The following is a 13,050-nucleotide window of genomic DNA, read 5'->3' as shown; positions in this document are numbered from 1 at the left end:
TGTCCCAAGTTTGGTGTTCAAGAGCATAGCAAATGGTGATTCAAGCTCATTGTGGTGAACTAAGTAATTGATGGACATGTGCTCCAGGATCTTTGGTTAGACAGTAAGGTCACTGATGACCAGTGTGGTCCTATCTCACTGGGGAAAGTTGTATAGTTACTTGGCCTCCCATAGTTTGTTATTGCTTTCATTTTGGACTATCGTCATTGAAGAGGGGTGGAACACAGATGTGCAGTTAACCTCAATTACATTTGGTGGTGTGGTCTTGTAGCTAACCTGAAGTGTAACCAAGCAAAAAACCTCTCCTTATTCTACCTGTCTCCAAACCAGTGCCCAAACATCATAAATGGCACAGTTATTTAAACACAGTTTAAGGTAAGCAAGCCAATCACCCAAAGACACATTCTGTCATGACAGTATCATGGTCAAGAACAATGGTTTGCGATGTGTCTTTTAATCACCAGGGACCAGTTGCATAAACTAAGTTTGAGACTATTTTTAGCCTTAGACTGGTTTTAGGATTTCCCAAATTAGGCTAGTCTGTTGCATAAATATTAAGCCTGCCTTACTGAAAGCTATCCACCCTCCTCACTGGCCAAGTTTGAGTTGAACTCTCATTGCCATAAATCTCACTTATTAGCTCGGTTGTTGCGAGTGGGTTTTCCCCCCCTAGCTTTTGTGGGTGTCGTCCTCCCGTCAGTGGCTTTTTCCAATTGAAAATGTCCAGTTTTATTCCTCAAATCATATTTTTTAAATATTTTGAATGTCTGATCATCTTAACAACCGGGTTTATTCAGTTCACATTTTCAGTGATTGTCTCCCAAACTTTGTGTTGCTTCGCTTTCCTATTCGGCTGATTAAAACTTGCAAATAAGATGCTTTTCTCCACATTATACTCCTCCAACGGACATGTTTTCAGTTGGTGAAAACTGTACCAATGTTGTGCCACCAGGAGGAGCTTTTTCGTCCACCAATTTGTCTCCTGTTAAGTGTCTTATTTTACCTACAATGTATTGCAGACCTGACTATCAAAGTCAAGTCTTACCTTAACCACTAATAGGTGAGTTTAACGCAACAGATAAAGTTCATTGTCTATTGCCAGTCTGATAAGTGAGAATGAAGACTAAAATTCAGTCTGTCCTTGTGCAACCATCCCCAGGAGGCTACTTAGATTTTTATTAATATGTAGATGATATAGATAGGGGCAAGAGGCAAGGCAACTTAGCCATTTTTTTTGTTTTTTTGTTTTGTGGATTTTCTCCCTGTTTTTCTCCCCCAAATACCTGGCCAATTATCCCACTCGCCAAGCCATCCCAGTGGCTGCTCCACCCCCTCTGCTGGAGCCGGGGGGGGGGGGGGCTGCAGACTACCACTTGTCTCCTCCGATACATATGGGGTCGCCAGCCGCTTCTTTTCAGCGGACAGTGAGGACTTTCACCAGGGGGACGTAGCGCGTGGGAGTACCACACTATTCCCCCCAGTTCCCCTCCCCCCCGAATAGGCGCCTCAACTCACCAGAGGAGGCGCTAGTGCAGCAACCAGGACACATACTCGCATCTGGCTTCCCACCCGCAGACACGCCAATTGTGTCTGTCGGGACGCCCGACCAAGCTGGAGGTAACACGGGGATTCGAACTGTTGATCCCAGTGTTGGTAGGCAACGAAATAGACTGCTATGCTACCCAGACGCCCAACTTTTTCTTAATTTCCTGATATGCACCATGTCTAAATTTCTGTACAGTAATTGTAAAATTATGCTTTCAAGCAAACCCCACTCTAAGGTTAAACTACTTACACAAAGGTGCAAGTTTTTGTCTCACTGATGCCATCAAAGCGAGTGCACCGCATGACTCCTCTCCCTGTGGCCCATCACCCAGCAAGTTAGGACTAGAGTTACTAGCTCTCGAGGATGGGGACTGGGGCCCATCTGTTGTCTGTCAATTCCCAAGTCTTTCTCTATTGCTGGGATTAGCCAATCCATGGCAAGTCTTTGTAAAAGCCACACATTGCCTAGCTCCTACTTCTTGGCCTTGTCTCACAAAGGATGACTTCCACACCTCCATGGAGTTGAACATTGGTGACAGCAGGAGTGGGCTTGAATTCGTTTCCAGCCAGTGCTTTTGTTGTAAAATCACAAGACATTTTACCATCAACAACACAGTTTTATAGCAACTACTTTGGTTAACGGTGTTTCACCAAGGGCTGGTGGGCTACTCCTCTGGCATCAGTCTCAATGACCAGGTGTTTCTCGCTGAGGGAGAGGACTTTCAAAATGGGTTTTATGTCAACAGTGGGGCCGGAGCAAGACCAGGAGTCCCTGAGTGTGGGGAGGCTAAGTGATAAGAGCAGTGTTAGTGAAATCTCCATAGGTAATGGAGACTCTGCATGGGACTGAGCCAGCCTCAAGTCAGGTCAGCTGACAGCAGCCAGGACCTCAAGCAGGCCAGTGAGGGAGATAACAGAGGCTAATGAGGGTAAAGAGGAAACTGATGAACCAGGTATCCCAAGCACAGAGCTAACCTCTAGGGACAACAGTGGCCACTCTGGAGGGAGAGTTTGTGAATAGGATGTCATTTGAGGAAACTGAGAAAGGCACGGTGGCAGAAGAAGAAGAGGAGGAGGAGGAACATGATCCATCAGATGACACTGGGGAGAAAGAACAAAAGGATCTTCTTGATACAGTCAGCAAGAAAGATGGCTTTCGGCAAAGCTTGGGTCAACTGTGACATTGCAATAAGTGTCTAGAAACCTGCTCCAACTATTGAAAACTGAGACCTGAGAAACACCAGTTTTTGGCCCCTGTGTCTGAGGAGAGCAGCCCAGAAAGCATGGGAATGGGCAGCATTTATGAGAAGAAGCCTGTAGTTGCAGACCAGACAGCTGGACTGTCTCAGCTACATAGTTCATCTATATGGAGAGCCTGTACTCAGTTACCAGTACCTGCCTTACATTGGCTACTTGGTATCGCCCCCCTCATCACGGCGTCTAAACGTGTGTAAAGAGGCAGGTCTTCTGGTAGCTGTAGTGCACACCCAGAAGATAACTGTCTTTCTGTCTGACACCACTCTAATGGACATGCTGATGAAGATCAACCAAAATGTACTCTTACCACTACTGGACCTGCTGACCTCCCCACGAATGGGGTTCCCCAGTGGGATGCAGACATGCTGTGCACTGTGTTACATCTGGCACCAAAACATTAACAGCACATCCTTCAAGTCCTGTAAGTTGCAAGGAGGAGCTGCCGTGGAACTGACTTGTCGGTCCAGCACATCCCACAGATACTCAACTGGACTGAAATCTGGAGAATTTTCAGATTCAGATTCAGACAACTTTATTTATTCCAGAAGGGAAATTCAGTTCCCACAGTCCACCCAGACATACACAAACTCAAAGACAAGCGGCAATCATCACCATGTCAGAGACAACAGGCAGATCAGTACATGGGCAAGAGATGCACACTGCCACCCTCATGTGGCCCTGCATGCAGACTCACATGAGGACCAGGTGAAGGGCAAAAATTCATATAAGTCAAAAGAATAGAACAATAAATAAACAATTGAAGCATTCCAAAATTCATTGCACGCCACATTCCCCCACTGCAGTCAGTGAACACACAGGAATTTGGAGAAGAATTTGTAATTTGGAGAAGACTGCACAAGAATTTGGAGGCCAGGGCAACACCATTGACGGCCACATGAATGGCTGGACCCAGGGTTTTCCAGCAGAGCATTGCCCAGAGCATCACACTCCCTCCATTGGCTTGTTGTCTTCCCACTGTGCATCCTGGTGCCATCACTTCCCCAGGTAAATGGTCCACACGTGCATGGCCATCCATGTGATCTAAAAGGAAACGGGACTCATCGGACCAGGCATCCTTCCACTGCTCCAAGGTCCAATTCTGATGCTCACGTGCCCATTGTAGGCGCTTTCGATGGTGGACAGAGGTCATCACAGGCACTCTGACCGGTCTGCCGCTACGCAGTAGGGCGCGATACACTGTGTGTTATGACATTCCTCCCGTAACCATCATTAAAATTTTCTGTGACTTGTGCCACAGTAGGCCTTCATTGCCCTCATGCATCAATTAGCCTTGGGCACCCAACACCCTGTCACCGATTTGTGCTTTGTCCCTCCTTGGACCACTGTCAGCAGGTACTCACCACTGCTGACCATTAGCACCCCACAAGCCATATACCATTTCAGAGATGCTCTGACCTAGTCGTTTGGCCATAAAAATTTGGCCTTTGTCAAGGTCGCTCAGGTTTTTACTCCTGCATATTTTTCTTGCATCCAACACATTAGCTATGAGAACTAATTGTTCGCTTACCATCTAATCTACCCAGACCTTGACATGTACCCTTGTTTGGAGATGATCGTTATTCGGTTCATCTGTGAGTGGTCATAATGTTTTGGCTCGTCATTGTAAACACACACGCACGCACACACACACACACATATATATAGTTTTTTTTTTTTAACCATCAATGGTGTTGATGAAAGTGCTCAACAAATGAGGAGCGGAACATTAAGATATATATACGTATATGTGTGTGTGTATGCATGTATGTACGTACACACATACACACACACACACACACACACACACTAAGGGGAATGCAATTGCAACTGTATTTGTTTCACTTGGAAAGAAAATCAAAAGAATGTCTTTAATTGATGTTTGTAATCTCTAACATCATGCCAATGAGGTACAATCTGTAATTGATGCACATGACAACTGCTGGCCCACTTATTCCATTGTTTTGGTCAGGCTTCATAAATGTTGTTTGCATTATTACTTGTGAATGAGAAAACCAGCCAATGCTGCATCACTTTCAACTCCTTTTGACAATTTCAGTCGACTCCGTTTTTCAAATGAATGCATCATGTTTACCCGATGGTAATGGCGATATATGTCATGTGTCATATGTTATGGCAAATATGTCATGTTTCTTGTCTGTAGAGGCTTGTGTTGTTTCAATACTCCAAATAGCCATGGTGGCACATGCCATTACAGATTGCACTTTTTAAGACAGAGTTTCAATACTTTCCTTAGATGGACATATCATATTCAATCATGCAGTCAACACCACACCAGAGTAGTCATCACCCAAAACATGATCCATCCCAGTAAACAATTAACAATGCTGCAGCTTCTTTTAAAAAATTTTTTTTGGCATGGCCCATTTCCTGTTCACTGAAGGTTCCACCATTACATAACCCCTACAACGGTTGGGGAGATTATAGAAAACCACATTGTGTTCTCCGATACACGTGGAGCCAGCCAACTGCTTTTCACCTGGCAGCAGTAGGTTTCACTGAGGGAACACACCATGTGTTGAGTTTCAAGCTATTTTCCCAAGATCCACCAGCAGCTGGGCAGGAACCCCCTAGGCGGTCACTAATTATAATGATGACATACTATATTACACATACTGGCTGCCCATCCAGGAGAATCGCCAATTGTTCTCCCTGTAATGATGGAGGTAATTGAGCCACTTTTCAAATCATGAACCTCAGTCCTTGGATGCTAGTGTTTTAGGCTGCTGTGCCACACAAATGTGCCGATGTTGTAGCCTTACACAACATGCCAAAGCAGAGAAAGGAATGCCCTGTAATTGTGCTTGCACACTGGAACCAGCTGAAGAAACTACCTGCCACAAGTCAAATTTGTTTTCTGTATCCTGAAAAATATTAGCCAGTATCCAGTGTGGTCACCTCTTTTTTCCAACTTGGAAAAGTTGGTAGTAGTTAAACTGTGGAGAAACATTGTCAACCAGTAGCCAAGAATACACTTGTGCGACTGCATGCCTATATGATGCTGCTGTGATAGGCCTATTTGAATTGGCTACCTGTCTATAACATGACTACATGGTTACGAGGAGCCCAAGTACGGAATGCGTCTTGTGATCTGGGTGAATACCAATTGAATTACTGAATAAACTTGCATTTTTCATATTTGTTATTTTAGTTTATTTTCATCTGTGTTTTGCAGCGGTTTCAGTAATTTGTGGGAAGCACTGTGGCTGAACTGAGTCCACAGTGAAGATATGGACAGCTCTATGCACTGAAGTTTTGCTTTCATGGTGGTTCCCCCAAGGATGGGAATGTCTTTGAAAAGATGGTTTGATGAGGCCGTCCCACACTAGTTTTCTTAAAGACATCTCCCAAGGCTTCCGTAACAAAAACTTAACTGAGCGCTTAAGCATTGAAAAGCTGAATCGTAGCTGAATTTTCTCTCCGGGCTCCACCAAAGTTCAACAGGGCAATTGTTTGAGTCTTCAAAAATCATGATGATGTATAATCCTTTTTGAAAATGGGAAGCTCATAGTACAGTCAGACATCTGTAAATACTGTAAATATGTTTCATTGATTAAATTTAGTCACAAACTATACTTACTATCAAGACTGTTTTTCACTTTTGCAAATCTGTTTTCCTGCTACTTTTTTTTTTTTTTAATAAATGTAGGACTGCCAAGCACAACAGGGTTTTCTGCTCTCGCAAGTGGGGGAGTTTACAGCTGTCGGGCTGGATCGCATCAATTGCAGAAAGACGTTCCAAATCAGATTTTGCTCAAAACAGTCCAAATAAACATGAAAAAAAATTAAAGACATATGTGACTGTGCTGTACTATGAGAAGCTGATATTGTGATTTTTGAAGGGTTACATGAATGCCCTGTTGGACTTTGTTGGATCCAGCAAGAAATTCAGCAAAGTGGTAAATTTCTCAATACTAAGCAATGGTCAAGTTTTTGTCTTTACGATTCAAAAAGTTGTTTTAATGAGATCTCTGGGTTCAAAAAAGCAAAGCTACCCTTTGAAATAAAGAAATGAGTAAATACTTGAATCAGTGCATTAACAAACATATGAAATATGTGCTGTATTTTTTTACCAGGCTCACAAGGAAGGAACATGTAATATACTGTTAGTACCAATAAATTAAAAGATTGACTTTGTATTTCAGTAAATTAATATTTAACTCTTTTTCCACTAAACAATCAGCCATTTCAGCAAGATCAATTTTGTTTATTCTTTGTTCTTGTTTTTTTTGAGGAAAATATAAGATTACTTTTGGGAATATTGTGATGGTAAACATAAACATGTCAGACATTATTTCCACTGCACAATGAGAACATGAAGAACAATCTGTGACAGCCTCAATCAAAACAAGGTTGTGCTAAAGATCAATTGCTCTTAAGAAATTTTATATATATATATATATATATATATATATATATATATATATATATATATAGATAGATATATAGATAGATAGCGTTTTGTTTTTTCCCGGAAACCATCAATGGTGTTGATAAAAGTGCTCAACAAATGAGGAGCGGAATATTAAGTAATATATATATGTGTGTGTGTGTGTGTATATGTATATATATGTATGTAGATATATATGTATGTAGATATATATATATATATATATAGACGCACGAAACAGGCCTGTACTGCAATGTATTAAAATCTTTTTTCCTGTATCCGTGTTGATATTCCGCTCCTCATTAGTTGAGCACTCACAACACCATTGACTGTTTTGGAAAAAAATGCTATATATATATATATATATATTCTCCACGTCCAGTTGGTCCAGCATCAGCAGTAACGTGGACGTTGTACCGGACCATTGTGGTAAAGAGGGAGCTGAGCCAGAAGGCAAAGCTCTCAATTTACCAGTCAGTCTTCGTTCCAGCCCTCACCTATGGCCATGAGCTTTGGGTAGTGACCGAAAGGGTGAGATCACGGATACAAGCGGCTGAAACGAGTTTCCTCCGTAAGGTGTCTGGGCTCAGCCTTAGAGATAAGGTGAGGAGCTCAGACATCTGGAGGGAGCTCAGAGTAGAGCCGCTGCTCCTTTGTGTCGAAAGGAGCCAGTTGAGGGGGTTCAGGCATCTGATTAGGATGCCTCCTGGGTGCCTTCCTTTGGAGGTTTTCCGGGCACGTCCAGCTGGGAGGAGACCCCGGTGTAGACCCAGAACTCGCTGGAGGGACTACATGCCCAATCTGGCCTGGGAATGCCTTGGGACCCCCCAGGAGGAGCTGGAGGGCAATGCTGGGGGGAGGGACATCTGGAGTTCCCTACTTAGCTTGCTGCTAGCACGACCCGACCCTGGAGAAGCGGCTGATGATGAGATGAGAGATATGTTTATTTATATATATATATATATAAAAACAAAGATAAATGTCTCCCTGCAACATTAACCAACACCACCCTAAGGTAAACACATTTCCCTTGGGTGCTTATCTGGGGGATTCTCTGGGGTCCCTGAGTGGGTTTCACGTTGATTTTTGAAATTAAATCAAAAACACGTGACCATTAACCACGGCGCTGAATCCTGCTCACTTGATTTAAATCACTCGATACAAGACTGTCAGCTGAAATCCTCAAACGTAAACAGACAATGTAAAAAATCATGTAAACATCCAACATGGCATCCAAACATCCAATCTTCCTACACGGTGTGTGTTTGATTTCAAACTGTAGATATCATATTTCAAAACAAAACTATTACTTGATAAAGTTGTTTTCATCTGTGAAAAGTGCTGTACAGATTATCCACCACCCCCCAAAAAAAGTGGTACTGATATCAGTGTAATCAGCTCTTTTTAGAAATCCTTTGCAAATACTGAAATAAATTTGTCATGTTTTTTAATGTGCTCCATTTGTCCCTTAATTTCATTTTAATGTTTTTTAACAAGTTTTTTTTTCAGAGGCTATTGTTGTCTTCTAAGTAAAGACCCCAACTTCTGGATTTGCACTCCTTTCTTAACTTGATTCAGGATCACATCCTTACTGAATAGCTTGTCCTGTATCTTCCCTATATTCATTCTCTCTCTCTCCCCCCCCCCCTCTCTCTCTCAGTAAAACACAGGTAGGTGTGTATGGCCCACTTTTCTTTTCATAAGAAATTCTTTTTGTCTTTGTTTGTGCCATATCTATGGACTTCCTTTGCTAGTACAGGTTGCTCTGCACTTAACCTGGATTATTTTGGTCCAGTGGATGAGAGTGAATCCGGCAGCAGCAACCGTGGTAACAGCCCTCCACCAGGTCAGCGATGTGATGTCTCAGCAAGTGCATTATCTTGTGTGTCATCTGGTCATTCCTTTGCGTAAAGTGTATTAGTGTGTGTGTGTGTGAGGGGGGGGGGCTGAATTTCCTCTGCATTGATAGCATGGTACTGAGTCTCGAGAGCTTCCATTATGGTTCTCTTAACTTTTTCAATCACATGAAAAATTCTGTTACTGGAGCAAAATAATAACTGCTTCCATGTGTTTCAAGAACTCTCTTGAATCATGTTGATTAACACCAGTGGGTGATTTATTAAACTGTTATGTATATAAAGAGTCGTATGCTTTCCCTCCAAGCAAAGCAGTTTTTGCTAGAAGGAAACAGCTTTAATCCAACTTGATCTTCGTTCCGGATGGCCTCTGAAATGCCCTTTATTTCTGCTTTTTCTAGATGACTATCGGACCCAAAGAATGACTCAGTTAACGTCATGTTTCACATGGTGTACACATTGCATTGTTGCCCTGGATTGTTAATCGATTTAACTCTGTGGAAGGTTGTGATCTTCTTAATCCTCTGTATCAGGATATTTGTTTTACCAAAGCATTTAAGTAAAACATCGTTTAGTTTTTGGTGTCATACTTTTGAGCACAAACTAGTATATGCACAACATGCTGAAGATATAGGTTTGTTATTGACTCTTTCCAGTAAAGTGTCTGTTAGTTTTCTGCTTGTGTGACTGGAAATTAACACTCAGTGTAGCCCCTCTTCTAACATGTTTTTCTGTATGAATGCATGTAAAGGGGTGGATCCTGAACTCTACGAGTTGACCAGACTGGAAACCGTTGCTTGCAGAACCCCCCCAGAGGATGCTGTCAAACAACTTATGTCCACAGTAGAGATGAACAGCACCTCCATCAGGTCAGATGCAGAGCTATCCTCACACTCAGCAGATTGTTGTTATTATCATCATCAGTAGCCGAGCTAAAATATAAGGGAGATGTGGGGATTTAATAACAGATGTGAAGTTCTTTATACCTTGAGATGTTGGGCTCTTTAGGTGTAAAATTTTGCCAGAGGAATTAATGGGGGAATGTTTGGAATGTGGAATCAAGTGGAAGGTGACTGTGACATCACAGTCATAGATTGGTTTTCTCTTATAATCACAATACCATTCATAATACAACTGTAACCACCCTGCCAAAACGTTAAACTACAGTTGATTTGTGGGTTCAACATAGTTTCTTGGTAATTGTATTGTTCAACTTTGAAGTCCCAATGAAATGGAAAACTTCGAAGAGATCTTGCTAAAAGCGATTCTTATGGTAAGCATAACAAGAACAGAATAAGAAATTTAGCAAAAATGAGATATACTACTAATGATTATGAGTACCTCGTCTTTCACCTCTATATTATCATCTTGTGCATCCTAGCTCTGTGCGTGCGTGTGTGTGTGTGTGTGTGTGTGTGAGAGAGAGTGTGTGTGTGTGACACGTGCATTGTCAAAGAAGGTTGAATTAGTTCATGTGGATACAATGTTTATTGACAGATGTGTTTCATCACTCAACTAAGTGACATCTTAAGAGTAAACTGACTGCAGATGACTGAAGCTGTCACTTAGTTGAGTGATGAAACGCATCTGTCAATAAACGTTGTATCCGGATAAACTGATTCAACCTTCTTTGATTTTCTTACCTGGATTATTGAGAATGCATCAAGACACATGTGCATCGTGTTACCAGGAAACTCCAGCAGAATGAGGAGCTAAGTGCAGAGGCTGGGGGGTTGATCTGCAGCCTGCCTGACCTGTCTTTCATGCAGGGCAGATTCCTCATGTTCCCGAGCATCCTCATCCCTGAGGAATGCAAAGCTTCACCATCAGACTGAACTTTACCATACACGTGCACACACAAAACACACACATACATAAAATCACTAAATACTTTATTAGCATCCTCATATGCTGCTTTATACAGTATTCCAATATCTCAGGGGTCAATCAAATTCTATGGAAAGTTAAGGAAATGTAAACATACAATAGCATCAGTTCCACAGTGTGTACAACCCATTATTTCAGAGATTAAATGCATTTCAAATAGCTGTCTGGGACTTAACTGGGACAAGGCTGCAATCTATTAGCTGTGACCTGCTATTTGATGACTGAGCTCAAAGATAAGGTCTATGAACGTATAGGCACTTGCCTTGCAAGTCTGTACAATCTGATGAGTTGACTACACTATCTTTTTTTAGACTGGGTTTGATCTTTCTCTATTTGAGAGGGATTTCTAAAATGGACTCTTAGCCAAGATTGTGACATTGAGACACAATGCAGAAGAACTGTAAACAACAGTTGTGTCAGAGAGGGTCATAAATACATACATTGTGCTTGTGTAATGCTCTATGATGCTCTGTGATACAGATTCCTAGACACAAATACCAGGCACTCATGCCTCCATTGTTTGCAATTCTGCTGCATCACATCTCAATTACGTAGCCCCTCTGGATAATTCTTATATGTACACACATGTAAGAATTCCATCAACGTTTTCTGCACTGTCTCAGTCAAATTGCATGTTTTTTCTTAATCTATAAGTGAAAAGAACTTAAGTCTTCAAGTGTAAAAATTTAAACGTGACATTTCTGCATATTTTGAATAGTGATGGGTCATAACTACAGGGGTATTCCAGCACAGAGACACAGACGCCAGTGGTGATAAAAAGGGCTGAAGTGCCACTTTATTAAAAACACATTAATGGGGCATCCAGGTGGCGTGGCGGTATATTCCATTGCCCACCAACAGGGGGTCACCGGTTTGCCCATGTTACCTGCTGCTTGGTTGGGCATCCCTACAGACACAATTGGAAGCCGGATGTGGGTATGTGTCCTCGTCGCTGAACTAGCACCTCCTCTGGTTGGTCGGGGCACCTGTTCAGGGAGGGGGAACTGGGGGGAATAGCGTGAGCCTCCCACGCGCTATGTTCCCCTGGCGAAACTCCTCGCTGTCAGGTGAAAAGAAGCGGCTGGCGACTCCACATGTATGGAGGAGGCATATGGTAGTCTACAGCCCTCCCCGGATCAGCAGAGGGTGGAGCAGCGACCGGGACGGCTCGGAAGAGTGGGGTAACTGTCCAAGTACAATTGGGGTGAAAAAGGGTCACCCCAATTGTACTTGGACAGTTACCCCACTCTTCCGAGCCGTCCCGGTCGCTGCTCCACCCCCTCTGTTGATCCGGGGAGGTTTGCAGACTATCATGTCTCCTCCGATACATGTGTCGATACATATGAGTCGCCAGCTGCTTCTTTTCACCTGACAGTGAGGAGTTTCGCCAGGAGGACGTAGCGCGTGGGAGGATTGCGCTATTCCCCCCAGTTTCCCCTCCTCCCTGAACAGACACCCCGACCGACCAGAGGAGGCGCTAGTGCAGCGACCAGGACACATCTCCACAACTGGCTTCCCACCCACAGACACGGCCAATTGTGTCTGTAGGGATGCCTGACCAAGCCGGAGGCAACACGGGGATTCGAACGCTGTCTGCAGAGTCTTAAATTGGGTGAGAGCTGTGTATCCACAATTAAATTGAGAGCTCGCTCTCTCCCTGCTGTGTGTGTGTGTGTGTGTGTGTGTGTGTGTGTGTGTGTGTGTGTGTGTGTGTGTGTGTGTGTGTGTGTGCGTGTGCTTTTAATTGCTGATCCATACACAGACTGTTAAATGTATGACAGGGGTCATTTCAAAACTGATATTTGAAAATGGAGGATATAGAATGGGTGGATTTCATCACGTAGAGATCACACGACTGCAGGGACCGGCAACAGTCCCTGATGTTGTGTGATCTTGTCTGGTTTGGCTGCGAGGGGCTAAACACACACACACACACACGGACACACACACACACACAAGGACACACACACGGACACAAACACGAGGCTACATTTCTAGTCAGTGACTTAGACTGTTATAAATACACTCCCTAACTTATTTGTTAATTGAACTATTTTTGTATATAATTATGATATATATATGATAAATATACTGATG

Source organism: Lampris incognitus, chromosome 13 (genome assembly GCF_029633865.1).
Source record: "Lampris incognitus isolate fLamInc1 chromosome 13, fLamInc1.hap2, whole genome shotgun sequence".
Lineage (NCBI taxonomy): Eukaryota > Metazoa > Chordata > Actinopteri > Lampriformes > Lampridae > Lampris > Lampris incognitus.
This window is presented reverse-complemented; position numbering follows the sequence as displayed.